Genomic DNA, 26,657 nt, shown 5'->3' on the forward strand with positions numbered 1-26,657 from the left:
GAAGTCTTGGAGGAGGAGCACAAACTCCCCCCCACCACAAACTCCACCACACAACCCCCGCCCTGTGAAATACTAGAGTCAATTTAAAAACTTCAAACAGTTACACACTAGCTGTTGTGTTAACACCAATCCTTTTGTTGCAATTTGTGCGCTGAAACAAGCTCTTGAGTTACGGTGAGTTTATTTAACTGTAGCAAGCTGGTGAGGTGCAGTTTATTGAGGTTGTTAACTGCAGACACCAACCTGCTGCCAAGTAGTATCTGCTATGACATTAATGGAATCCAGATTGAGAAGCTAGGCTGCTGTGTTCTCCCTCAACTACTGCACTGCAGGGTGAGTATGTTTCTACTTTTCTCCTGTTAAAAGGGGGAAAACAAAAGTATTTTAAAATGGCTAGGAATTCCTCTACAGATTCAAGATTATTAAATCGTGTGGTCGATTTGTAAAATAACCTTGGACAGACTCCAGATTTTTTGTACAGCCTTATAATTGAATGAAGTTAAAAGATATAATGAATGAAAAACTATGATAACATTGAATGCTACTGACGAAGAAGTACAGCATTCAATTCCGATTAGTTAATCGCATGACAGATCTGTGATTTTGCCTTGCTTAACAGTGTCTTCAAAGAAGGTGAGCAGAACATGTTAAGCAGGAGGCTGTCATTCCTCTCAAAGATAAATTTAAAGGAGACATGTGCTAAAGAATGCTGTGAAATTACTTTGAACCATTTGCTCTATATACACATTGCTACTTCCTGAATGACTCTCTACTTTCCTTCTGAAGATATGACTCGAAGAAATTGTTGAGGATTTTTTTCCCACTAAGTGCTGTAGATTAATGGCCTATAAGGTTCATTTGCACACCTGACAGTAATGACATTAAAGGAATTCTCATTTCAAATTGCTTCAATCATAATCCTCAATTGTATTTATTCTTTAGAGCACTCCATGGGCATACAAACCGCATGAGACATAGCAAAGCCCTTTGGAATTTCATTCATTATTGTCACAAGGCATAGCTTTCATCTGATTTAATGTGCCATCCAAAAAATTGTGCAAACAGGTGAGGATTTTCAATAGAAGAAAAATCTAATGGCTTTACAACTTTTTTCTGTTTGACAGTAAAATAAATCCAATTTGGAACATCACAATTAATGTTCATGTGTAAGTTGTCATTGAAACGGTAGCTGGCCTGTTAATTGTCTTTTAAGAAGGGAAGCAGTTTTGGCAAACGGAGAGAGTTATAATTGGAAAGCAATCACATTAAAAACATATTTTTCTTATTGCATTTGATAATCTTATTCATCCTCCTATTTTTTATGTAAATGGATTCGATTAAGATTTGCAATACAGTCAGCATATCCCTGGTCATTCACCTTTAGTCACCACATGATCAGCACATGAATATTGCTGAATATACTCAAGATATTTAGCACAATGTTTTATGCTTCAATGTTATAGAAAGAGTGCTGCATGAATTAAACGTAATTGCCATCAACATTAATTTATATTGTGTAGCTAACTACGATGGAAATCTACAATTTGTTTTAGATCTATGAAGCATAGTAACCTTACTACGTATATTTTAAAACAGTTACTCAAAATGAAACAATGTATTAGTTCATGGATAGCTTTTTTCAAAAGATTTGGACTCATATCACTTATCAAATAATGTGTTCAAGTGACTTATCATTAATAATTGAAAGTCCTTCTTTGGTATATGAACATTGATGTGAATTTGTTTAAAGTTGTGCCAATTTGAAGCTTGAATTAGTTCAGGATAATGCACTTCAAACCACATCTGGTTACATTGATGCTTGTAATTTAGCACCTCTGTGACTATTATACAAAAGAAACAGTTAAGGTAAAAGTTTTCTTCTTCATGTGCTTGTGCATGCCGTCCCTTCTTTATGATGGCAGCAGTTTATTTAATTTCACAGTTTTTAGACTGAACAATTTCAGAGGTCCCACTAAGAGCATTTAGTTTTTAAGAGTTCCTTCAGCTGTTAAATGGTCACTTGGTACAACCCACATGAAAGGTAGTCATGCACTAAATGCCTTCACATCAGCCAGCATTAGGCCATGCTTGATCTATTCTTTGTGAAATTGACTTAATTGATGAATTTATTTACACCCTGATCATTTCTTCCACGATTCTTAAAGCATGAGTCACTGATTTAGATGAAATAACAGATTTTAGAAGTGGCGTTTGAATGTGTATAATTTTTAATTAGGTTTGTACTGCTCAGGGAATTAGGATTTTTAAGCACCTTTGCCTTTTTCATACTTCATTGCATCACTAAGTAATATTGTGCTGTATATTAAAACGTTCTGATTTTAGTTCTGCCTCCTGATACCCAATCCTTACAGAATGCATTTTCACAAAGGAGGTAAATGATCGGTTAAAATAGATTTGGTAGTTTGGAGGAGGTGTATCATTTAGTAATCTAGTAATCTTATCCAGCTCAAATTAAAGTTCATGTATTTAATGGATTATATATTACCCAACACCCATAACACAGAACAACACACTGGACCAGATCTTCCACAAAGCAACAATTTTGTGGATGGATTGCTGCTCTGACTACATTTCTGCTGTTGGACGCAGCTCTGTATCCTGGCTGAGATGCTTGAGTCAGGTTTTTCCAGAAATGTGAACAGTACAGTCTCACAAAATCCCCCTCAGGGGTCTTGGCAGGGTAGATACAGAAAAGTTGTTTCCCGTTGTGCGAGTTTAGAACCAGCAGGTTCTCTGAGTGAGGAGTCATCTATTTACAACAGTGATGAGGAGGATTTCTTTTCCCTCTCAGACAGGAGTCAATCTGCTGCATTAAGCACTGCTTAAGGCTGTCAGGACCGTATCATTCAGTACATTCAAGGGTGAGAAAGATTTTTAATCAGTCATGAAATCAAAGGTTATAGTAAAAAGGCAGGAAAGTGGAGCCGAGCCTTACCAGATCAGCCATGATTTCATTGAATGGAAAAATAGAGTTGATGGACCAAAGTTTATGTTTCTGCACCTACAGCTTATAGCCTTATGATCCATCAAATCGCTGTAGAGTCAGGGGAAGAGTGGGCAGGTCCCAATTTTATGCCATGAACCGACATTCTGTAAGGTTTTAAATGTCATTGTGGATCTTAGAGCATAGATGAATCAGTGAGTGAATAAACATGTAGTTTGGCAGGATTGGTAGGTGGGTGATAATACCACTAGGTTGTTGCCTGCTAATTGCGTGGGTATTCGGTTGTAATGGGAAAGAGAGAAAAGTAAAGGCATTTTGTACATTATATCGCTTGTAAGCATAATTACGTTTTAAGCTCACTTGTGTGTTTCCTTTCATTATGATTCTAGGTGATATTTACAAAGATGTCCATGTAAGTACATTGCATTTCACTCCCTCTCAGACCCCTGGATGCCGGCCTATGAATAAACCATTCATCTTGTCACATCCTCAGTAGCGGCGTCATGAGTATTATGCCACATGCAGGAGTGAAAGTTTGGACTTACGTTTTGAATTTGAGGCCAGGGAATACATCTGCCAACCTTTCAGGCAGTGTGCATCCTATTATCATTGTTTTGAGGTTGCTGTTATGTGAGTTTTATAATTTCTCACCAGAGATTGGTTCAATCCATAGATTGGTTTATTTTGAAACAGTAAACCGCATTACAAGTTATGAAGCAGATATTATAGCAAATCAACTGATTTCTGTCTGTGTAGATCAAACACCTCAAACACACTACCGCCAGGCAGAGTTATTACAACATTGTATACACATAACACATGATGGGTCCTCAAAGGTGACATTCTTACAAGTAGGATGGACAAATGACATACAACAGCTGCTGCCTCTGCTGATCTGGCCATGGCTGTGACTGTCCTGGGGCCACCCTCTGTCAGCTTTTGCCCATTGTACATAGTGCATAGTGTGGCGGGGTAGATAGAAATGGAAACAGAAGTCCACTTGTCTTTCTTAAATGAGAATTGTTTTGCTACCAACAAATGAGTGAATCAGTGAGTTCTCATGCTGCTCATTTCATTAAAAACACGCATTCCAATGGTTGCATTTCAGCTTCAGCATGTTCACCAAAAATGAAACCCAAAAGAAAGTGTAATATTTTTATGTGGTTTCTGTCCTAGCACTGTTTCATTCACACTGCAATTATTAGTGCTGTGTAGAGGATAGTACAGACGCATGTATTGCATATTTACAGACATACCTTTATTACATTATTTGTGCCTCAGGTAATTTATACTGATTAAAGACCTAATATATGTGTTGCAATTCAGACTTTGGGGCTGGTGCTGATAAGTAGACTTTGAAGGTAGATTAAGAGCTGGGTGGATAACACTCAAAGTTAATGCTGGATTGTAGAGTGAAGTAAACGGAACATAGACAGTGGAAGATGACTGTTGAAGAAGAGCAATACACTATTATTTAAAATGATTCAATTTTCGTTGATTGAATAATTAGAGATGTCCTTAAAATTAACACAGGTTGAGAATAGAAGGTAAGGATTAGAAAGAAATGAAAACAAGTACTGAAATAAAAGCATTGGTAAATGCCTGTGAGAATAATGAAAAGGCAGTTGGGTTACTTGTTGTGGAAGAGGTAATTGAGGTTTATGAAAGACAGAGTTTGATTAACAGTTTTTTTATGGAGTTGAATGAGACTGAAGTGGTCTGGAATATAGATTGTACTTGCCTCTGTTTATCAGTTTATGATATCCCCACTGAATCCAATTTTAAGCTCCAGACAAGGGCAGCAAATCTGTTATACCAAAGAATTTAATGGCTGCAACAAATTGCAGTCCAGAAGGGAAGTGTGACAGCAGGCGCAATGCTTTGGTTGCTTCAAAAACAAAATGCCATGGGCTTAGAATGATGAATATTACCAAGATTTGTGATATGATTTTCATGTTAGAATGCATAATAGCAAAATGTAGAGAGGGAGCTTTTTTTAGTTCATAAACAAGCAATTGTCTTGGTGGAATAATATTAGGGTCTTATTTGATGCTGCTTGCATTTCTCCACGGTTCACTCTCAAATCTGATTAATGAAATAATCTGAGAAACCAGTTACCTGCAATGTTCATAGGTCTTGAGGAGAGCATGAAAAGTAGAATTCTGCATCTATTTGCAGCTAGGGTGCAGTATTCGCTGAATTTGTGCTTTGCCTCATCAACTGATGAAGACATCAATTTTACATTAAGATGGCACTTAATCTGTCTTAGTCTCAGCTACAGTCTGCACACATGAATTTAAACAAGAGCATTTGGCCAGCCCGATAATAATTGTCTCAACAAACTCAACACAGAACAGGGACTGAATTTAAAATTGTTGTAGGCCATGACTCAATATTACATTTTGATAGGGTTACAGGAATAGGAGCAGTCCATTCAGCCTGTTGAGCCTGTTTCATTACTTAATTTCATTACGGCTAACGATCAACCTCAATACCATTTTTCTCCATAACCCTTGATCTCATTAGTCTCCTGAAAATGATCAATTTCTGTCTTGAACTTGTTTCAGTGATTGAGATTGCACAGCCCTCTGGGGTAGACACTTGAAAAGATTCACCATCTTTGAGTCAAAACCCACTCCTTTTCTCAGTTTTAAATAACCTACTCTTGTCCAGTGACTATGTTCCCTAATTTTAGACTCACTACCAGGGGAAAACATCTTATCTGCATCCATCATGTGATACCCTAGAAAGATTCTGCAAGTTTCAGTGATATCACTCCTTATTTGTCAATTTCAAAGGAATGAAGATTCAGTTTCCTCAACATATCTTCATAAAATAATTTGGCCATCCAAGGATTAATCTGGTGAACATCAATAGTATTCCCTCTCTGGTAATCATATCATTCCTTAAATAAAGGGACAAAAACCCTATTTCATACTTCAGATGCTGCCTCATCAAGGCAACATGACATTTATATTCAACATGACATTTATACTCCTGTACTCAGATTCCCTTTGTGGTGAAGACTACTGTAAAATTGCCTCCTAAGTACTTGTTGTACCTGCATGTTAATTTAGTGACTCATGAACCAGGCCAGACAGGTCCCTTTCAACACATTCACTTCTTAAGCTCAGCTTTACCAGATGAACCATAGAGAAAACTCATCAATTTTATTTTCTGGTTCAGCAAAAAGTTTTATTCATAAGTCCATCTATTAAAAAAAGACATCTCAAATATATTCTCAATACATTGTACGCCTTGGTTAGAAAGTCTTTGTTAAAGTGAGGTTGATCTGGCCCAAAATCTACATCAGGAGTACATGGAAGAATAAACTCTTTTTTTAAAATAAAACCATTCATGGGACATGGATGTCACTGGCCAGGCCAGCATTTATTACCCATCCCTAGTTGCCCAGAAGGCTGTTGAAGGTCAACCATATTGGATCTGGAGTCACATGTAGGCCAGACCAGGTAAGGATGGCAGACTTCCTTCTCTGAAGGAAATTAGTGTTTCTTCAGCAATTGGCAACAATTTCATTGTAATCATTAGACTCTTTTAAACACAGAATTTTTTTGATCTCCAAGGGAATTACTGAGTTAGCTTGAACTTCTGATGGGCAACTCCAATTCTCTCTGCGACCATCCCAATAGTATTCAACTCTGCGTTGGGGCCACAGGCCTTGATTAACTCCGACATACTTACCTGGGTAGTTACCAAGGAAATGTTAGACAGAATATTACTAGTCTAATTCCTGGGTACCAGAAATAACTCCCCCCAGTCACTTACTGAATTACTCCCTGAATTGTTTCTTGACTCTCAATTGCCCTCCTGATCAATGTTCCTACTCTAAGCCTGCTCCAAATGGTTGGCCTGTTCATGCATTGACTTCTGATTCCAGAAGCCACTCCCACATGATCTCGGAAATCCATGTAGTGGGAAGAAAATTGCAGGCAACATAGGCCATGACCTGACTATGTCCCAACCACCTGACTACCTCCTAAAATCCAAATATGGCCCAGTAATCATAACAACAGCATTTTCATGAAGAGCAGGAGAGGAAGAATAACAGCTTTATGGAGAGTGTGTGACAGAGCAGGGACAGCAGCTTTATGGAGAGTGTGTGAGAGAGCAGGGCCGGCAGTTTTATGGAGAGTGTGTGAGTGAGCTGGGAAAACAGCCTTATGCAGAGTGTGTGAGAGAGCAGGGACAGCAGTTGTATGTAGAGTGTGTGAGAGAGCTGGGATAGCAGTTTTAAGGAGAGTGTGTGAGAAGCTGGGATAGCAGCCTTATGTAGAGTGTGTGAGAGAGCAGGGACAGCAGTTGTATGAAGGGACCAAAGAAAGCACAAAAAAAAGCCCCTTATAGAGTACAAGATCTTTGACATTTGGAGGGAATGGCAGGCACAGGAGGGCCTGGAAAAGATACATGGCAGGGAAAAGCCAGAATAAAATAATGACCAACGCCATCATAGGAATGTCAAAAGTTAATTGGTTGGCAGAGCAGAGAAAAAGGGCATGTAAATTTCTTTAAATCAGCAAAAAATATAAGCTTGTACATTTTTACTTTGCATGGTAAAAGTCTGTTTTACTTGTAAGAAATACACATTAAGGATGGCCAGGCAGCTGATGTGTTGTGATCACAGAATGTGGTAGTTTTCTGAATGCCAGTGTCATTCAGGAAAATCACCCTGTGCCTTCAACTCAAGAAGCTTGGGCTCAGGATCACACTGAACTTGAAGCAAAGCTACATACAGTGTAACATGTCAGGAAGGACTGAAGTTACTTTGTCTAGGGGGTAGTCACATCACTAAGGATAGGGTTATCTGATTTTTTTTCGATTAGATTCCCTCCAGTGTGGAAACAGGCCCTTTGGCCCAACAAGTCCACACCACCCCTTGCAGCATCCAAACCAGACCCATCCCCCTATAACCCACACACCCCTGAACACTATGGGCAATTTAGCATGGCTGGTCCACCTAGCCTGCACATCTTTGAACTGTGGGAGGAAACCAGAGCACCTGGAGGAAACCCACGCAGACACCGGGAGAATGTGCAAACTCCGCACAGACAGTCGCCTGAGGCTGGAATTGAACCCGGGTCCCTGGTGCTGTGGGGCTGCAGTGCTAACCATTGAGCCACCGTGCCACCCAATGATTTGCTCAATGATTGGGGAATTCTCGAATGCTAGCAAGGCATGGGTAGGGATCAAGGAGACAGGAAGGTAGGAGCCTCAGCCCTAGCAATTGTTCAATAGGTTTGATGTTGTTTTGTACTGTTTAAATGGGAGCAGAGCAGGACTGGATGGTGTTCAATGATGATGATCTAACTGATAAATAGGTGGATAGGATAATGAAGAAAGCCTTTGGTATGTTCGCCTTTATTGGTCAGTGCATTGCATATAGGAGTTGGCAGGACTTACTGCAGCTGTACAGGACATTAGTTAGGCCACTTTTGGAGTACTGCATCCAATGTTGGTCTCCCTGCTGTAGGAAGAGTGTTGTGAAACTTGAAAGGATTCAGAACAGATTTATAAGGATGCTGCCAGGGTTGGAGGATTTGGGCTATAGGGAGCAGCTGAATAGGCTGGGCCTATTTCCCCTGGAGTTTTGGAGACTGAGGGGTAGAAAGGTTTATAGAATCATGAGGGGTATGCATAGGGTAAATAGATAAAGTCTTCCCCTGTGTAGGGGAGTTTAAAACTGCAGGGCAAAGGTTTAGAGTGAGAGTGGAAAGATTTAAAGGGGACCAAGGCAGCAGAGCTAAACACTGAGCTACCATGCCACCCAAGCATGTTGGACTATAACCCGGTGTCCTGTGATTTCTGACTTTACCCACCCCCGTCCAACACTGTCACCTCCACATCTTGGCCAAGCCACACAGTGAATTCCTCTACCCAGAATACCTTGTGCGCTTGCCATCCTCAGACTTCCACCAAATGTTGTTCAACATGGAGGAGTATGGATTCATCAGTTGAGAAAGTGTGGAATGGAAAGTTTTATCTGTAAGAAATTTCCTTGCCCATGTTTGACCTGATGATATGAGATCTCATGTGCTCCAGAGGTAATGTTGAAGACCACCATGATAACTCCCTTCCAAATGTATAACACTGCACTGCCGCCTTCGATGGGTCATTCCTGCCAAAGGCACAAGATATATCCAAGGGATACTAATGGTGACCTCCGTGACATTGTCTGTAAGGGATGATTCTGTGATCACAACTATAAGGCTGTTGTTTGATTCATCTATGAGACAGCTCTCCCAATTCAGTTGCTGTTTCTAGCGATTTAGCTAATGCCAAATGGTCCATTCAGATTCATTCTTTTTATCAGACATTGTAGCAGTTTGATACAACAGAATGGTTTGCTCCACCATTGCTATGCACCACTGCAGAATGCCCGCATAGCTGTGGATCTGAAACAACGATGAGGCCTGTAAATTTCCTACCCTCAAATACATTAGTGCACCAGGTGGGTTTTTGCAACAAGCCACAATGTTTACATGGCCCCTATTTATAATTCCAGATGTATTAATTGGATAAGTTTCACCATTTGCCATGAAAGTTTTAAAATCCCCACAACATTAGCCTGTGTCTCTTGATTTCTAGCCCAGTGACAAGACAGATTTGCCACAGCCTTTCATTACCACAACTAAAATAGCTATGATCTTATTGAATTTTGGAGGAGGTTTGAAGGGCTAAATGACATATTCCTGCTCATAAATCTTAGAATCTTATGTACTCCACTAACCTGATCTAACTATTGCGCCCAAACAGGCTAACTCCCCGACACCCAACTAACTCCTCCAACCAAGCCTGGTTACTACCTGCCCTCAAATATCCATCCTGCCCAGGCCTGACTGAATCCCAACCTCACTATATATTTCCACACAACCCAATTACCCTAGACCCACTGACCCACCTCACCCCTGAAACCTACCTATACCTACCCACCTTTCAACCTGTCCCCCACTCACATACCACTTTAACCACTTATCACTTGGCTGATAATCCAGAGATTCAAGTAATGTTCTGGCGACCGAGGCCTGAGTGTCCTGCTGGGCCTAGCAGACACTACCCTTTCCATGGAAGCAGTCAGGTGCTTCTGTGCCAGAGCAACAAGAGGAGACAGAACTTTGAAGAACACCTGCAACCTGCATTCTGGTCTATTCATGGCATCTAGCTTCACTGCTTGATGTTCCCCTGTTTGCCTTTGCTTCTCCATTAGGTCCCTTATGGCTGAATTCTGAGCCTTAGCATCTACATTGAGGTTGGGCAGGGACCTGAATCTAACTGTGACCCTGAACCTAATGGAGAACATTCACTCATTCAGGTAAATGTCTCTGTGCTGGTGCACAAATGAATACCACTACATGAATGCTCTGACCCTAGAATCTCATCTTCAATCACTGTGAGACTGTAAAACATAGGAGCAGAAGTATGCCATTCAGCCCATAGAGCCTGGTCTACCATTCAAGGGAATTTAAAAAGCCTTTTCCACAAGTGTCTTTTTGAAGCAGAATCAAGCCACAAAGATTGATCTGTTAGGTCATACCGATTGTAAAACAATTGTAAGGATTTAAAGCTCTAGCTGCTTCAGAAATATATCTTGGATCATAGATCACGATGGCTGAAATAGACTGCGCCTCTTACACTGCAGAGTGCAACCATTATCCTTGAATGAAAGCAAAATACTGCATGTGCTGGAAACAGACATAGAGAAACTCAGCAAGCCTGGCAGTATCTGTGGAGAGAGAAACAGAATTAATGTTTCAAGTGCAATATGACTCTTCTTCAGAGTTACGAAAAGCCATAATATAATGTTGCAGGTACCCTAACGGAGAGCCAGAGTGCTCTTCTGTGTTGCATCAGCTGCACACTTGTACTGGTGCCTTTTAAGTAACAACTTCATGACATTAATGCAAAGGCAATGATTTTGTCTTTCACACCGAGAAGTTGACAGCTAAACAGGCTGAACACTGACCCCCTCAGCAGCCAGCCCCCACCTCCCCTCTCCACCGAACCCCCTACCCCATCCAAAGAGCAAGGGTCACTCACTTGCCCTCTCACTGCCCAATTCCTTCTAGAAGATTCTGCCTTGCCCAAACCTTTTTTTAATTCCTTTGTGGTAAAGATTTTTGGCAGCATGAATGTGCAAAATTTAGGAAGACACTCCCCTTCCCCAAGCTTTCTCACTCATTCTCTCTGAGTGACTGAAGCCATGGATCCTGCTATGATATCACTATGGGGCAAGGTAAGGAGGCAAGCCCCGAGAATTCAGGAACTACTTCACCCGCACAGAGACTGAACGAGGTGCAGGTATTAACAGTGATTTACATTTACACAAGGCCATTTGCTACATCACACAAAAAACAATTGTTTGAAGTAACCTAAAATTTTGTATTGTGGTGATTTGCAGAAATAGCATCAAAGGCCTTAGACCAATAGGGTACGAATGTCTACACCTATTTCCATAAAATCATCTGACCCTGTCTTGTCTCAGTTCACCCACTACTAAAAACTCGCTAATAACTTCCTCATCTCTACGTTTGAGTACTTTAATGTATTCCCAGTCAACGTCCCACATTCTAACTTTAATCATCCAAGCCTCTGCTAAATGTGTCTTTACCCCCACAAAGTTCCATTCACCCTTCACCCTGTGCTCACTGATTTGCATTAACTCACAATTAACCAAAAGATCAATTTTCAAATTTTCATCTCTGTTTTCATGGATCTGGTCCTCTCTAGGAGCAAATTACTGCAGATGTTGGAATCTATATTGAAAGCAACAAATGCTGGTGATCACAGTGGGTCAGACAGCATCCATGGATAGGGAGCATCCTTACATTTCGAGTCCAGATGACTCTTCAGCTACAATCTCCGCCACTCCACAACCACTGAAATACAAGCACTCTTCTAATTCTGGTCTCTTGAACATCCAGATCTTAGTCTTTCCAGCATTGGTATTGTCCAATTGCCAAGTCCATCTGACATCACTGACTAAGGCAGAATTTATTACCTGGGGCTGCAATTAAGGAATCAGCTGCATTGCTGTGGGTTTGGAGTCACCTGTGGGCTAGACCAGGTAAGGATAGAGGAATTGCTTCACTGAAGTGTGTAAGGGGAATTTCCTCTGCTTGTATTTTGTTCCTTAAGATTTCCCTTAAAACTTCAATCAAGGCTTTGCTCATCTGCTCTAACATGGATTAGTGTTAAATTCTTCTTTATAATACTCTTTGAAACACAATGGGATGATTTAGTATACTGAAAGTACAGTATAAATGCACATTTTTTTTACTAGAAATGAGTAAGGCATCACAAGGCGATGAAGTATCATTTTCATTCATGCATTGCCAATTTTCCAGAGGTTTCTGCCTGGTCATTTTAATCTTTAAACTTGCAACATTTCCCAACACTGACGAAAAACAACTTTCCCAACTTGTGAATCATTTCCGGCTGCATGAGATTGTGGCTGTGGTCATTAAGCAAATGTCAAACCATTGTCAAGTGTCCTGCTTTTTGTATGGAGCATAAGGGTGATCCCTTTGTAGAAAATTTGAAAGCTAGCCCCATGGCTCATATCAAATGAAGAGAAGTTTATGACATTAAATTCTGAAGGTGCTTTTGCTTCATTCTAGTTATGAGAGAGAGTTGGAAATAGAAATACAACTCTAGTTCTGAGGAAGGGTCACTTAACCCAAAACATTAACTGTGATTTCTCTTCACAGACGCCACCAGACCTGCTGAGCTTTTCCAGCAATTTCTGTTTTTGTTTCTGATTTACAGCATCCATACTTCTTTCGATTTTTATTGAGACAGACTTGGATACCAGTTTCTTTAAACAATTGTAACTGTCATTCGTCCATCTTTAAATCTTTATTTGCTTAGTAGCTTTAAAGTGGAATGGGAAGTTTAGCCTGGCGTTACAGATTTTGGATTGTCTTCCTAACATGAGATCTAGTTCACTGATGGTGCCTGTGTACCAGAACAAAGAAAGGCCTGCCAGTTAAGTTGCAGTTGCCAATCTAGTCAACCAGTTTTAAACTGATGAATTGTGTGTCAAAATTTCACCTGTGGATGCTCCCACTAGCAAGTTATTATCAAGAAGATTTCTTTTGCCTCCAATCAGTTTGTACATTGTTAATATTGTGGAGAGATTTCCTACAGTCAATTGTGCGAGTGAAATCTTAATCTGCTTTTAAAGTGTGCATCTAAATTTGATTAGCTTCAGAGAAATCTTATCACCACCTTATGTGTTACTAACTGTAGTAATCAGAGGAAGTCTTCCACAATAGACCTCCACAAGACATCAGAGGCAACAGTTCCTATCTTTTGTGGTTTCAGCAAACCAATAAGGATGAAGCCAATAACAGAAGATCAGATAACAATCAATATCAATTGTAACAAGTTATACACTGTTTTTAAATGACTATTTTATGATTTTTTTTGAATAGCAAGAATCACATAATCTATAAGCATGAGATCCTTTCCATTGGGCTGGTTATTATTATTGAATGTCATGCACTACTGTGGAATGAAAACCAGCCCTCCTAGTCTGTGGCCTCACAATTCTGTTGTATAATGGAAACCTCCCATGTTACCACAATAAATAAGAATGCAGGACAGTGAATAAGATGATGATTTTTCATGAAGTTCAATTATTTCGTCTTCTACGGTGTTACAGTCACAAAACTGGAATAAACTTTAGTGTGATCCTACAAAGTTTTTTTCTTAACCTATAATTGTTTACATACATTCACCTCCTTACACATTATCCTGACATCTGTTGGCATTGCTAATCATCTTTTATTTGCATCTAATCTAATAATGTCCAAACGCCCAGTAACGATGGGGAAATAATGGTATCTGCCTTCTCATTAGTATGTTCATCTCTCATAGCAATGTTGAGGCTTTACCTTCTATAAGGCTTGAGAAAATTATCGGCTCCTCGTGTACTCATTCTGACAAATGCCATATTTAATTTGAGTTCAGAATCAAAAAGTGTGAAGCACGGTCAGACTTCCGTTGTTGGGTATGAGACATTAGAAAGAACTAATATCCTACTAAAGGCGATGTCATGGTTTTCATTATCACTTAAAGTTAATCCAAAACAGTTCTACCTCCGGCTGCCTGTCAGACACCATGAGACACCTTGTACGCTAAACCACATGAATACAATGACTTAGAAAGGTCAACATCCTCAGTTCAGGCATTGAAGTGCCTGCTTTACAACCGGATGCTTGTAGGGTTTGAATACAAGAATAATTTGTCTATTCCTTTTCTCTGCTACTGCAAGCAGCTCTGCACGTTACTTTTATTGGCCTGTAGTTGGTCTGCTAAATTATCCTCCTGCTGATAGTAAGTTACTCTCCCTTACGTTCAGCCTTAACATGCTTATATCTACTTCTCACGAAAGTTCTCCTGATCTGGTTCATGGTAGTTTTACCAGAAGTAACTGTTCACAGAAAATAAATGTTATGAAAAAGTAAGATCGGCAACTTCTCATCACACCAGATTCATTCCCAATTAGCTGATTGTGTAGCAGTGTTGATAGAAGGTAGATAGAGGTCCACTTGTTTTGACTTTGTTTTTACACTAACTGTAATGGTGAAAGTGTCAGCATTAGTATCGTTACTGTGAAAATGGCTGTAACTCTTAGGGTAAAATGAAAACACTGAAGCTGCTGTCCGTGATTAAATTCATTCCGTTGATTTCATGGTTGAAATTCCCTCACCCAACAAACAATTAAAAGTAACCAAATTGACAAGAAATGTTATAATCCTTACAATAACAACCCTTGAACATTTTACATTTTTTGACTAAGGCACTAGTGAGATTTTAACCAAACACTAATTTTACAATTACTAATGTAAAATCTTTCTAAGTCTGAAAACTAACTTTAATTTTGTGAAATGTCAAATTTCTCCATAATAAATGAAAAATATTTTTAATACTTTTTAAGCGTTTATTCATATTTCAATTTCTAGCTTAATCCCTTGTGAATGCTGCAATCAATTATTTCACTCCCTGTAAAATTTATTTCAGGATGAAGAAAATTAGTGAATTCTACTTCCTGTTTTGCTCTCAATGGGTGTACTTCAATGTGATTGGTTCATTAACACATTTAGTAGAATCACTATTACTGGCACTTTGACTTGGCATCAGATTTAAATTAATGTCAGGGCAAGTGAAACCCACACTCGAGATTGCATAGGACCTGCTTTGAGTCTGGAAGTGGGGAATATTGCTCTGCCGTTGACCACAAAATACAGCTCTTTGACTCTGTGTTCAAAATATTGTAAGGAACTGTTAGAGGGGTAATTCAGAAATACAAGGACAATCAGATGGTAGTCATCCATATTTTTTTCTTCCTTATACACTCCCATACAGCCAGTTACAGAATTCTGTCAGGCGATTCTATGAAATGCCTGACTTTTCAACTGCAACACCGTTTATATTTTAGAGAAGCCTAAGGAGCACAGGACAAACGCCAAAAGACAAGATAAATTGTTTGACCAAATCATTTATAAATTGTTTTAATCTGTTACTCTGCAACCATCGCATGTTCAAGCGTGCAGAATAAGATGGAAGAAAGAAATTCTTGCTGATTTTTAAATTAGAGTTGAAGTTTACAAATGGCCTTTAAACTGCATCCTCCTATCATATGCAATAACAAAGTTTTACTTGCTCATGACTTGTGCAGTAGTTAGATTTTCTGCCCAGCAAAAGCCAACACACTCACATCTGTTCAGCAATACAGTATACATTAAATGGCATTAAAACCATGGCTCTTGTCAACACAGCCTATTATCTGACATCATGAACAATGCACTGTGGAAATGTTAACTCACCTATGTTAGTTGATATCTCATGATATCACTCATAATTACTTCAGACAAAGTGTGAACTTCCCTTTACAGATTGTGGGAGTGTATCTTACTCTGTCCTTTCTCCCTTCTGCTTCAGAGGTGGTAAGTATGACGTGGACTAGTGAAGAAAAGAGATAAAAGCAGTTATAGATTTCTGAAGAAGGTCCAGACCTGAAAAGTCAGCTTTCCTGCACCTCTGATACTGCATGGCCTGTTGTGTTCATCCAGCTCTGCGCCTTGTTGTTACAGATTGCATTTGATGTTGGGATTGCAGAGTTATCATGCCTCTCAGTGATTCCTTTTCAATCCCTTCCTCAATCAAATATGTTTTTCACTTGTTTCCATTGTGCATTTGAGAATGCTTTATTTCTCCATTGCATCTTCCCTCTAGTCATCCACCAATTCAATTCAGTTATAAGCCCTGCTCCTCTTTTGAGCACCACTCAACTTTTCTGTCACCCATCCACACCTTCCCATTGTTACTCAGCTTATCCATAAATTTTGTTCAAAGCCCTCTACCCTCTCTTATCCCCACCCAAGAATGGCTGAAAAGAGGCAAGAAGCTGCCAGAACGTCCTATTTTTCTTGCCTTGTGTCATTTCTTATACATTTTCTTGAAACAGGCATACTTTGAAAGTACTAACTTGCTTATATTGAAATAAAAACAAGTAGAATGCAGAAAGACACACACACGCAAACACTTAAGTGCGCACACACAAACACACACATACATGTGCACACACACGTGCACACACACACAAACACACACACACGTGCACAAACACACACGTGCACAAACACACATGCCCATATACATGCGCGCGTGTGCGCGCACACACACACACACACACACACACACACACACACACACACACACACACACACACGTTTCGTGTAAAGCCAGGCCAATCACTGAGTGGTATCATTTTCAAATTGTTAGAATAACATGAATTCTCTCTTTCCCATCAGCTTTTCTTCCTCCACTTTGTTGATTCATGTTCTAAAATTTAAAGGATACAAATCAGTAGTTTCAAGACATGAGTGATCAGAACTCATGATCAATCTTCTCTCAAACATAATCTCTTCACCTAAGAAAAAATTGATTTTACCTCAAGGTTCTTCAAATGGAGTCATAATCATAGAGTCACTCAGCCCTGCAGCAGGGAGACAGGCCCTTTGGCCCAAAGTTTCCTTGTTCACCAAAATGTCCATCCACACTAACCCCACTTCCCTGCATTTGGCCTATATCCTTCTAAAGCTTACCTATCCATGTGTTTGTCCAAATGCCTTTTAAATGTTGTTAAACCTGCCTCAACCACTTCCGCTGGCAGCTCATTCCATATGTGTATCATCCTCTGTGTAAAAAAAAATTGCCATTTAGATTTCCATGTATTCTTTCCCCTCTTACCTTAAACTGGTGCCCTGTAGTCCTTGATTCCACAACCATGGGAAAAAGACTGAGTGTATTCACCCTAACTATGCCTCTCATGATCTTATACACTTTTACAAGATCCCCCCTCAGTCTCCTATGCTCTAAAGAAAAAATGCCCTAGCTTGTCCAACCACTCCCTATAACTCAGTCTCTTCAGTCCTGGCAACATCCTTGTAAATTTCTTCTGCACTCTTTCCAGTTTAATAACATCCTTCCTTTGGCAAGGTGACCAAAACGGAACACAATACTCCAAGTGCAGCCTCGCCAATGTCCTGTACAACTGCATCATAATTTCCCAACTTCAATACTCAATACCCTGACTGATGAAGGCCAGAGCACTAGGTCTGGGCACATGTATTTAAATCCTTATAATGTCAAATTAAGTCCACATGCTGACATCATCTCTCAAACCTTAATGTTTCACTGGGTTTGAAGGCAAATTTACATAACTTTGGGAACAAAAACAGAAGTTAATGGAAAATCTCAACAGGTCGGGAAGCATCGGTGAAGAAAAATCACAGTTAACATTTCAGGTCAGGTGACCCTTCCTCAGAACTGACGGTACCTAGGAAAATGTCAGTTTATATGCAGGAGATAGGGTGGGGGAGCGGTAAGGAGTATACAATAAGTGGGGGATACTGCTCAAAGAGAGAGAAAACAGTTGGACAGACAAAGGAGTTGATCAACATCTGGCCTGGAGGGTGAATAGCTGTCAATGGAGAATGTTAAGTAGTGTGTATTGGCAGGCTATGTGGTAACAAGGCCTGGTGTATGGGGTATGGGGTGAGGTCATGGGAGAGGTTAGGCCCTAAAATTATTGGACTCAATATTGAGTGCAGAGGGCTGTAGGGTCCCCAAGCGGAAAATGAGGAGTTATTTATCCAGCTTGCGTTGAGCTTCGCTGGAACACTGTAGCAAACCAGAGACAAAGATGTTGGCCAGGGAGCAGGGCGGTGCGTAAAAGTGGCAGGTAACTGGAGGCTCAGCGGTTTTTTTTTGCAGTGTGAAGGAAGAGTAGACCAGGGTGTCTGGGAGGGAACGATCCCTGCAGAAAGCTGGGAGGACAAGGGAGGAGTCTTCCTTCACTCACAACATACCCCACAGCCCCATGGCACCTTCCCCTGCAACCATCTGCTCATAATCTGTAATATCTGCTCATTTACCTTCACCATCCCCAGTATCCAAAGCCCCAATCATACCTTTACCTGTATTTCTCACAATCTAGACTTCTACATATGCTGCTCACAATGTGGTCTCCTCTATATTGGAGAAACAAAATGTAGACTGGGTGTCCTCTTTGCAGAATATCTACATTCTGCTCGCAAAAAAAGACCCTGAGCTCCCTGTTGCCTGCCACTTCAACACAACACCCTTCTCCCTGGCCAACATCTCTGTGCCAGGCTTGCTGCACTGTTCCAGGAAAGCTCAACATAAACTGGAAGAACAACATATTGCTTTCTGCTTGGGGACCCTGCAGCCCTCCAGGCTCAATATCAAGCTCAATAAGTTTAGGGCCTGAACTCCCATGTCCTACTCCCCTATCTCACACACCAGGCCTTGTACTCACAGAGCCTGCCATTACATACCATCTATTGTTAGTCATTAACAGTCTCCATTAACACCTATTTCCCCTCCCAGCCAGATTGTTATCAACTCCTTGTCTATCCAACTGTTCTTCTCTCTCTTTGGGCTATATCCCCACCTATCCTTTACTCCTTTCCCCATCCCTATTTTCTGCATATAAACTGACGTTTTGCTAGCTACCATCAGTTCTGAGGACCTGAAACGTTAACTCTGATTTTTCTTCACAGATGCTGCCAGACCTACTGAGCCTTTCCAGCAACTTATGTTTTCGTTCCTGAAATTACAGCATCCGCAGTTCTTTCAATTTTTATAAAACATTGGTTAGACTACAGATGGAGTACTTAAGCATTTCTGGTCACCACACTACAGGAAGGGTATGATCGTGCTGGAGACAGTGTGAAGGAGATTCACCTGGGTGAATAATATCTATTACAAACCCACGACTCCCACAGCTACCTGGACTATACGTCCTCACACCCCAATTCCTGTGAAGACTCCATCCCATTCTCTCAGTTCCTCCCCCTCTGTCGCATATGTTCAGATGAGGCCAACTTCGATAAGAGAGCCTCCGAAATGTCCACATTCATCCTCAACCAAGGATTCCGCAGCTCCATTGTCAACAGGATCCTCAATTGGGTCCAACCCATCTACTGCACTTCTGATGTCACCCCTCCTCTTCCCTCCCACAACAGCGATAGTGTTCCCCATATCCTCACCTACCATCCCAACAGCATCTACATCCAGAAGATCATCAGATGCCATTTCTGCGCAAGATGCCACCACCAGACACATATTCCTCCCCCACTCCCTTGTCCATCTTCTGCAGGGACTGTTCCCTCTGGGACACCCTGGTTCACACTTCCTTCACCCCACCACCTTCCTACAGCTCTACGGTACCTTCCTCTATAACTGGCGAAGGTGCAACACCTGCCCATTTACCTCCTCCCTCCCCAGTATCCAAGGGCACAAACATACCTTCCAGGTGAAGCAATACTTCACCTGCACTTCCCAGAATCTAGTCTACTGCATTCGCTGCTCACAATGTGGTCTCCTCTACACTGGGGAAACAAAGCGTAGACTTGGCAACTGCTTTGCAGAACATCTACATTCTGCGCGCAAAAAAGACCCTGAACTACCTGTTGCCTTGCCATTTCAATGCACTACCTTGCTCCCTGGCCAACAGCTGTGTCTCTGGCTTACTGCAGTGTTCCAGTAAAGCCCAACACAAGCTTGAGGAATAACAGTATCAGAAATAATGGGAACTGCAGATGCTGGAGAATCCGGGATAACAAAGTGTAGAGCTAGATGAACACAGCAGGCCAAGCAGCATCTTAGGAGCACAAAAGTTAATGTTTCTAGGCCCGAAATGTCAGCTTTTGTGCTCCTAAGATGCTGTTTGGCTTGCTGTGTTCATCCAGTTCCACACTTTGTTATTACGCTGGAGGAATAGCACCTCATTTTCCGCTTGGGGACCCTGCAGCCTTCTGGACTCAATATCGAGTTCAATAATTTTAGGACCTAAACTCTCCCATGTCCCAGCCCCTACACCACACACGAGGCTTTGACACCACGTAGCCTGCCATTACACAACCCCTGTTGTTAGCCACTAACAGTCCCCATTAACAACTATTCACCCTCCCAGCCTGATCGTTCACAGCTGTCTTTCTCTGTCTTTGGCCTCTATCCTATTGTTTACTCCCTATCCCACCCACATCCCTATATTTTGCATATACACTGATGTTTTCCCAGCCACCATCGGTTCTGAGGAAGGGTCACGGGGCCAGAAACGTTAACTCTATTTTCTCCTCCACAGATGCTGCCAGACCTGCTGAGCTTTTCCAGCAAATGTGTTTTTGTTTCACCTGGGTGATGCCTGGGTTGAAAAGACATTTATCATGAGGAGAGACTGGATAATAACTTTAGAAATACACCATGTCAGTGCAGGCTTGATGGGCTGAAGGGCCCGTTCCTGTGCTATACTCTTCTTTGTTCTACAAGTATCTAAGGTGTCTTGAATGATGCTGAACATTGTCCATGGACAAAGAAATCATGAGATTACCCAAAGGCAGACATGTCTAAGACCAGAGGACATAAGTTTAGGGTGAGGAGTAAGTGCTCTGAGGAAACATTTTTTCAACCAGGGTGTGGTAAAAATATGGAATGTGTTGCCTGAAAGGATAGTGGAGGCAAGTACCCAAGCAATTTTTAAGAAGTATCTGGATAAGTACTTAAAATGCAAAGCGATAAAAGAGTATGAATCAAGTGTATGTAAATGGGATTAGTATGGTTTGTCGGTCAGTATAGACATAGTGGACGGAGAAACTGTTTCTATACTGTATGACTTAATGACTCCATGACCCATATAGGCATCAAGTAAGGTAAGGATATAAAATAAAAGCAAAGTATTATGGATGTTGGCGACCTTACCTTTAATTTGTGCGTATCTGTGTTGCATCATTATTTCTTCTCATATTTAATAGCAAACAACTCACTCTTTGTGAACTCAAAAAAGCTGATTAAATTGACTCCTATTTAAACATAAATTCATTTGGCCTGGGACAAGGTTTTTGACAATGGATGGGATGCTCAAGCTGGTTTCAAGGAGCAGGTGAATCAAGAAGGGGCGTGAGTTCCCTGCTCATCATCTGAAATGTTGACAGTGTTGGGTCTTCCAACTGGAACTGTAACAACTTGAGGAAATTCACCTGAGGTGTGGAAAAAACAATTGCCCGACACCAGTTTTCCAAGAAAAAACTTTCCAGCTTACCCAAATGGCTTGTGGTTGCCATGTCACTGGTAAAATAGCACATGGACAAGATGAGGCACTTCACTTGCCACTTCAGGGTCATGAGCCCTAAGATTCTATGGGCTGCCTCTGACCATTAAGTTGGATAAAGTTTGGTGGTGGACAGGAAGTCACCTGGCAGGCTCCACACCGTGTTTCATAGCTCCCCATCTACAACCCATCACCATCAGACTGATAGGGAGAGGGTCATAAAATCTATCCCAAGGCCATTCCTAATGATGCAATTTCATCAGGTTTTCACTGAAATTTAATGCAATAACAACATAACTAAAATTTCTATTGGTGCTCATCTTGATTTAAATGGAGAAAACATTGTCACTCTTGTGGTAGTAACCATAATTTGTGCCTTGTATATCCTTCTGTTTTGTCATTCTGTTGTCATTTTTACAGACGATTTCTCTTCTAATTGTTACCTTAAAATTGTTACCTTAAAATGTTGTAGATCCTTTGTTTCATCACCCCTTCCTTCCCACAACCTTTGCACTTTTAATCATTTGTTCACGTAATTCTCTTTAGAGTAGGTACTTGTAAGCAGACAGATTCAGAGACAACAAAACTGTTGCTTGGGCAGTGAAACTAAGTTAGTTTTTTGTATCTCATTTGGTCATCTGCTAAGTCAGCTGTTTTGATCACTGAAGCAGATGAAAGCACCTAGCTAGAATTTTTAAACCAAGAAATGAGTCATTCTTCACAGGGTGAAATCCAAATCCAGTTTTATTATGTTGTCAATACACTGCAGAGATTCACTTCAGCTTGTTAACATGATAGCAGACAGATGAGGTGAAATATAAAGTACTGGTCTATGAAAGCCAAGTGAAGAGAAATTGAACAGAGCTCTCAAGTTACTCTGTTGAGTTTCAAGCCACAACCGGAGACCCAGCCAATGGCCAAAGTGATGCAAGTTCCATTTGGCTAAACTGAACACTTTGACATGGTATCCAACTACCAGTACAAAAGAGTAGATTTGCTGCTTCTTTTGTGGACTCTCAGCACAATGAACAAAGGCTTCTTAAAAAAAACGCAAAAAAGGTGCATAATAGTGAAGGAAGAGAATGTGCAGTCAGTAAGAGCACAAAGCCTTTTGAAAGCATGAATCACAGTACACATCATGCATTGTAGAGAGATTCCTTTGGTGAAATATTATAAAACAGACATTCTTAGACAGTCTCTGAGTTACTGAGACTGCAGCTATTTCCTTTTCTTGAAATTATTCTCAAGTACTTGTGCCTTCAATTCAGCTCGTCAATTTGGTAAGTTCCCTGGGGGGATAGCATGTAAACGAAAGTTTCGTACTGTTATGAACTACAGCAATGCATTAGGAAATTTGATTTGCTTGTGTTACTTCTGAAAACTGCAACGATTTTCTTTTTTACAAAGCTGTAGGCCAAGCGTGTTTTGTATGTGGGCTAACCATCAGAGTTTTGTAAAGCTTTCGAAATATACTGCCTTTTCGCAATTTTAAATAGTGCTAATTCTGCATTAAAATCTAAAGTAAATAAAATTTCATTGTTCATTTCAAGAACACCGTGAATTAAGAAATGTTTTGGAGTATTGTCTATTTTACTAATAATACTTTATAATAAGCATAAGAAATATGTTGTAGATTAATGTTACTAAGGTTCAGTAAAACCAATATATAGGAATAGTAAAAGGGTTCCCACAAGTTAACAGCCCCAAAAACATTTTTAATACAATAGAAGGCTCAAAGTGGTTCAGAGGCAAAAATAGCCAGACAGCAAGATGTGTTAAGGGTAGTAATTGAAGATGATAACAAAGAAGTGAATTTGAGACTTTTGAATAAAGGAATAGAATTTCCAAGGGAAATGGGTTTAAAGACTATTGCAGAATGTAAGCATAAGAGAGCTAAAGGTTTTCAGGACAAAAGTGAAGGCCAGAGATCAAAGAATAGACAGGTACACATTGCAACCTAAGGATGAGGGGATTTGCAAAGGTGGAGGCGCATCACACTCTGCAGGAACTCACAGACAAGAAATAAGATATTAATATGCTTGAGGGATGGGGACCCAACAATGAATTGGTAAAGGCAATGATTCTATAGGAGCTACATTTTGTGTGGAATAGGATATGCCCAATGGAAGCAAGTTGACCATAGCAAGCCAACAGGGAAAACCTTGTTAGAAGGCAATTTTCTATGTTCAAAGACAATTTTGGACTCTAACTCAATGCCCCAAGGCACAATGATCTGAAATTGTGCAGGGTACAAGAAATACCTTAATACAACAATTATATTATCTTTGAATAATATCATAAGCATTTTATTTGCTATGATTTAAATATGAAAGAGCTAGCTTTAACAGCAGAAACCAACTGAGATAGTTCACAAAAAAACATTTTAATTGATATTGTTCATGAAGAAATAACATGTGATGTAAACTAATAAAAGGGAGCTGTGTTTTATTTGAAAGACTGATATAGCACTCAGCCTCACCAGCTCATTGTAGCTCCAAGTGAGGGGCAGCTAATGGAGCAATTTCTTTTCAATGTAAGTTATAGAAAGCAGTTCTAAGCTTCAGCATTTTATGTACAGCAGGAACTAAGGCCTGTTGTGTGCCATAGATTTCCCCATAGTATATGGATTGAATCTTAAATAATAAGGCAGAAATCCCACATCTGAAAAGAGATGTTAGGTCTGTTCAGCCAATGAAAGTAGAGCAGCACACATCTGCTCAGCTAGGCCTATAAATGCCTGAAGAACAAACTCGGGTCATTCTAGTAAAGCTGCAAAGGGGACTTTAAAAATGCTATTAAAACCCTCAGGAAGTCGTCTATGAGCATTTTTGAAACCTTTATGAGAACCTCAAAGGAACTCACACCAGCTTTCAGCTGATGACAGTTTCTTTAAAGCTAACAAATTTATGATGGGTGCATTTCCTGGGATTGCTAGATGTCACATTTGGCTCCACCTTGTATTCTAGCCTCCTCCTTCTCTCCACCTCCCATTACAATCCCCAGTAAATGATCCAACTCATCTCTATTCTCCCGATAAATAGGGAATTTAAGGCCCAAAATATTCTATTGCTGCCGTCATTGGTTTATGATCACAACTGAGTAAATTTCTTTTTAACTTTATGTAGAGGGACTGTATGGAACTTGCCCTTTATGCAAATATACAATATGCGTACTTTTATAATTGCATTAAAGTATGAATAGGGGGAACATTCCCTTTTTGCTTATGTTATTACGAATAAAACTCAAATGTCCAGCAACAGATACAACTATTCATGCGGAGGTCCTCTCCCCCCTATTCAGAAGTTCTCTCATGCCTTTTTCCCTTTTTCAACAATTTCTACTTTACCCATTCAATTGATAACCATCCTGTGCTGTGAGGTGAATCTTTGGGCCCCACGCTTCACAATCCTTCCAGCTCTCATTTTTTTTTTACTCACACATCGTATGTGGGCCTCGCTGGCAGACCAGCATTTATTGTTAATTACCAAATAACTTTGAGAAGGTGGTGGTGAGCTGTCTTCTTGAAATGCTGCAGACCACGTGCAGTCGGAAGACCCACAATGTCCTTAGGGAGAGAATTCCAGGATTTTGACCCAACGACAGTTAAGTGACAATGATATATTTCCAAAGTTAGGATGGGTCAGAGACTTGGAGGGGCATTTGGAGGTGGTGGTTTTCGTATTTGCCTGCTGCCCGTGTCTTTCAAGATGGCAGTGGCTGTATCTGGAAGGTGTTGTCTGAGGATTTATGGTGAATTTCTGCAGTGCATTCTATAGTTAGCACACACTGCTGCTACTGAAAGTCAGTGGTGGAGGGAGTGGATGTTTGTGGATGTAATGCCAATCAAGCGGGCTCTTTGTCCTGGATGGTGTCAAGCTTCTTGAGTATTGTTGTGTCTGCACTTCACCCAGGCAAGTCGGGAGTATTCCATCACACTCCTGACTTGTGCCTTGCAGATGGTGGACAGGATTAGGGAAGTCAGGAACAGAGTTACTCATCACAGTATTCCAAGCTTCTGACTTGCTGTTGTAGACACTGTGTTTATGTGGCAAGTCCGGTTAAGTCAATACTATCCCCAATTATGTTGATCATGGTGATTCAGTGATGATGACACATTTAATGTCAAGGGGTAATGGTTAGATTGGCTCTTACTGGAGGTGGTCATTCCCTAGTATTTGTGTGGCACAAATGTTACTTGTCAGCCCAAGCCTGGATATTATCTGGAACTTGTTGCATTTGAACATGGATTGCTTCAGTATCTGAGGAGTGGTGACTGTCGCTAACTATTATGCAACCATCAGCAAACATTCCCAATTAAGGTCATAGAGGTGTACAGCTTGGAAACAGATCCTTGGGTTAAATTCGTCCATGTCAACCAGATATCCTAAATTAGTCTAGACCCATTTTCCTGCATTTGACCAATCACCTTCTAAACCCTTCCTATTCATATACCCATCCAGATGCCTTTTAAATGTTGTAATTGTACCAGCCTCCACCACTTCCTCTGGCTGCCCATTCCATACACTCACTATCCTCTCCTTGAAAATCTTACCCCTTAAGTCTCTTTTAAATCTTTCCCCTCTCACCTTAAACCTAGTCCCTCAAGTTTTGGACTTCCCTACCCTGGGGAAAAGATCTTGGCTATTCATCCTATCCATGCCCCTCATGATTTTATAAACTTCTCTCAGGTCACCCCTCAGCCTCCGACACTCCTAGAACAATAGCCCAGCCTTTTCAGATTCTCCATATAGCTCAAATCTTCCAACATCAGCAACATTCTGGTTGTCCTAGAGTTGAGATGATTTACCTCCAGCCATCCACAACTATCTTCCTATGTGCCAGATATGATTCCAACCAGTGAAGAATTTTCCCCAATACCCAATGCATCCAGTTTTGCCAGAGCTGTTTGATGCCACTCTCAGTTGAATGTAACCTTGAAGTTAACAGCAGTCACACTCACCTCATCTCTGGAATGCAGCTCTTTTGTCTATGTTTGAGCCCAGGCTGTAATGAGGTCAGGAGCTAAGTAGCCCAGGC

The 26,657-nt window shown here is 40.6% G+C and overlaps 1 protein-coding gene across 2 annotated transcripts in view; it reads left to right on the forward strand.

Annotated features, from left to right (window-relative positions):
- Positions 1-248: 248 nt before the first annotated feature.
- Positions 249-26,657, forward strand: part of fgf10a (fibroblast growth factor 10a) — a 150,147-nt gene continuing 123,738 nt past the window's right edge. Inside the window, exon 1 of one of the 2 annotated variants that reach the window (XM_048537750.2) lies at positions 249-333. The gene's annotated coding sequence lies outside the window, so the exon portion shown is untranslated. Of the gene's footprint in view, positions 334-22,795; positions 22,901-26,657 lie in introns of those variants that run through there. The other variant, XM_059648605.1, reaches the window with a different exon arrangement.

Source organism: Stegostoma tigrinum, chromosome 1 (genome assembly GCF_030684315.1).
Source record: "Stegostoma tigrinum isolate sSteTig4 chromosome 1, sSteTig4.hap1, whole genome shotgun sequence".
Lineage (NCBI taxonomy): Eukaryota > Metazoa > Chordata > Chondrichthyes > Orectolobiformes > Stegostomatidae > Stegostoma > Stegostoma tigrinum.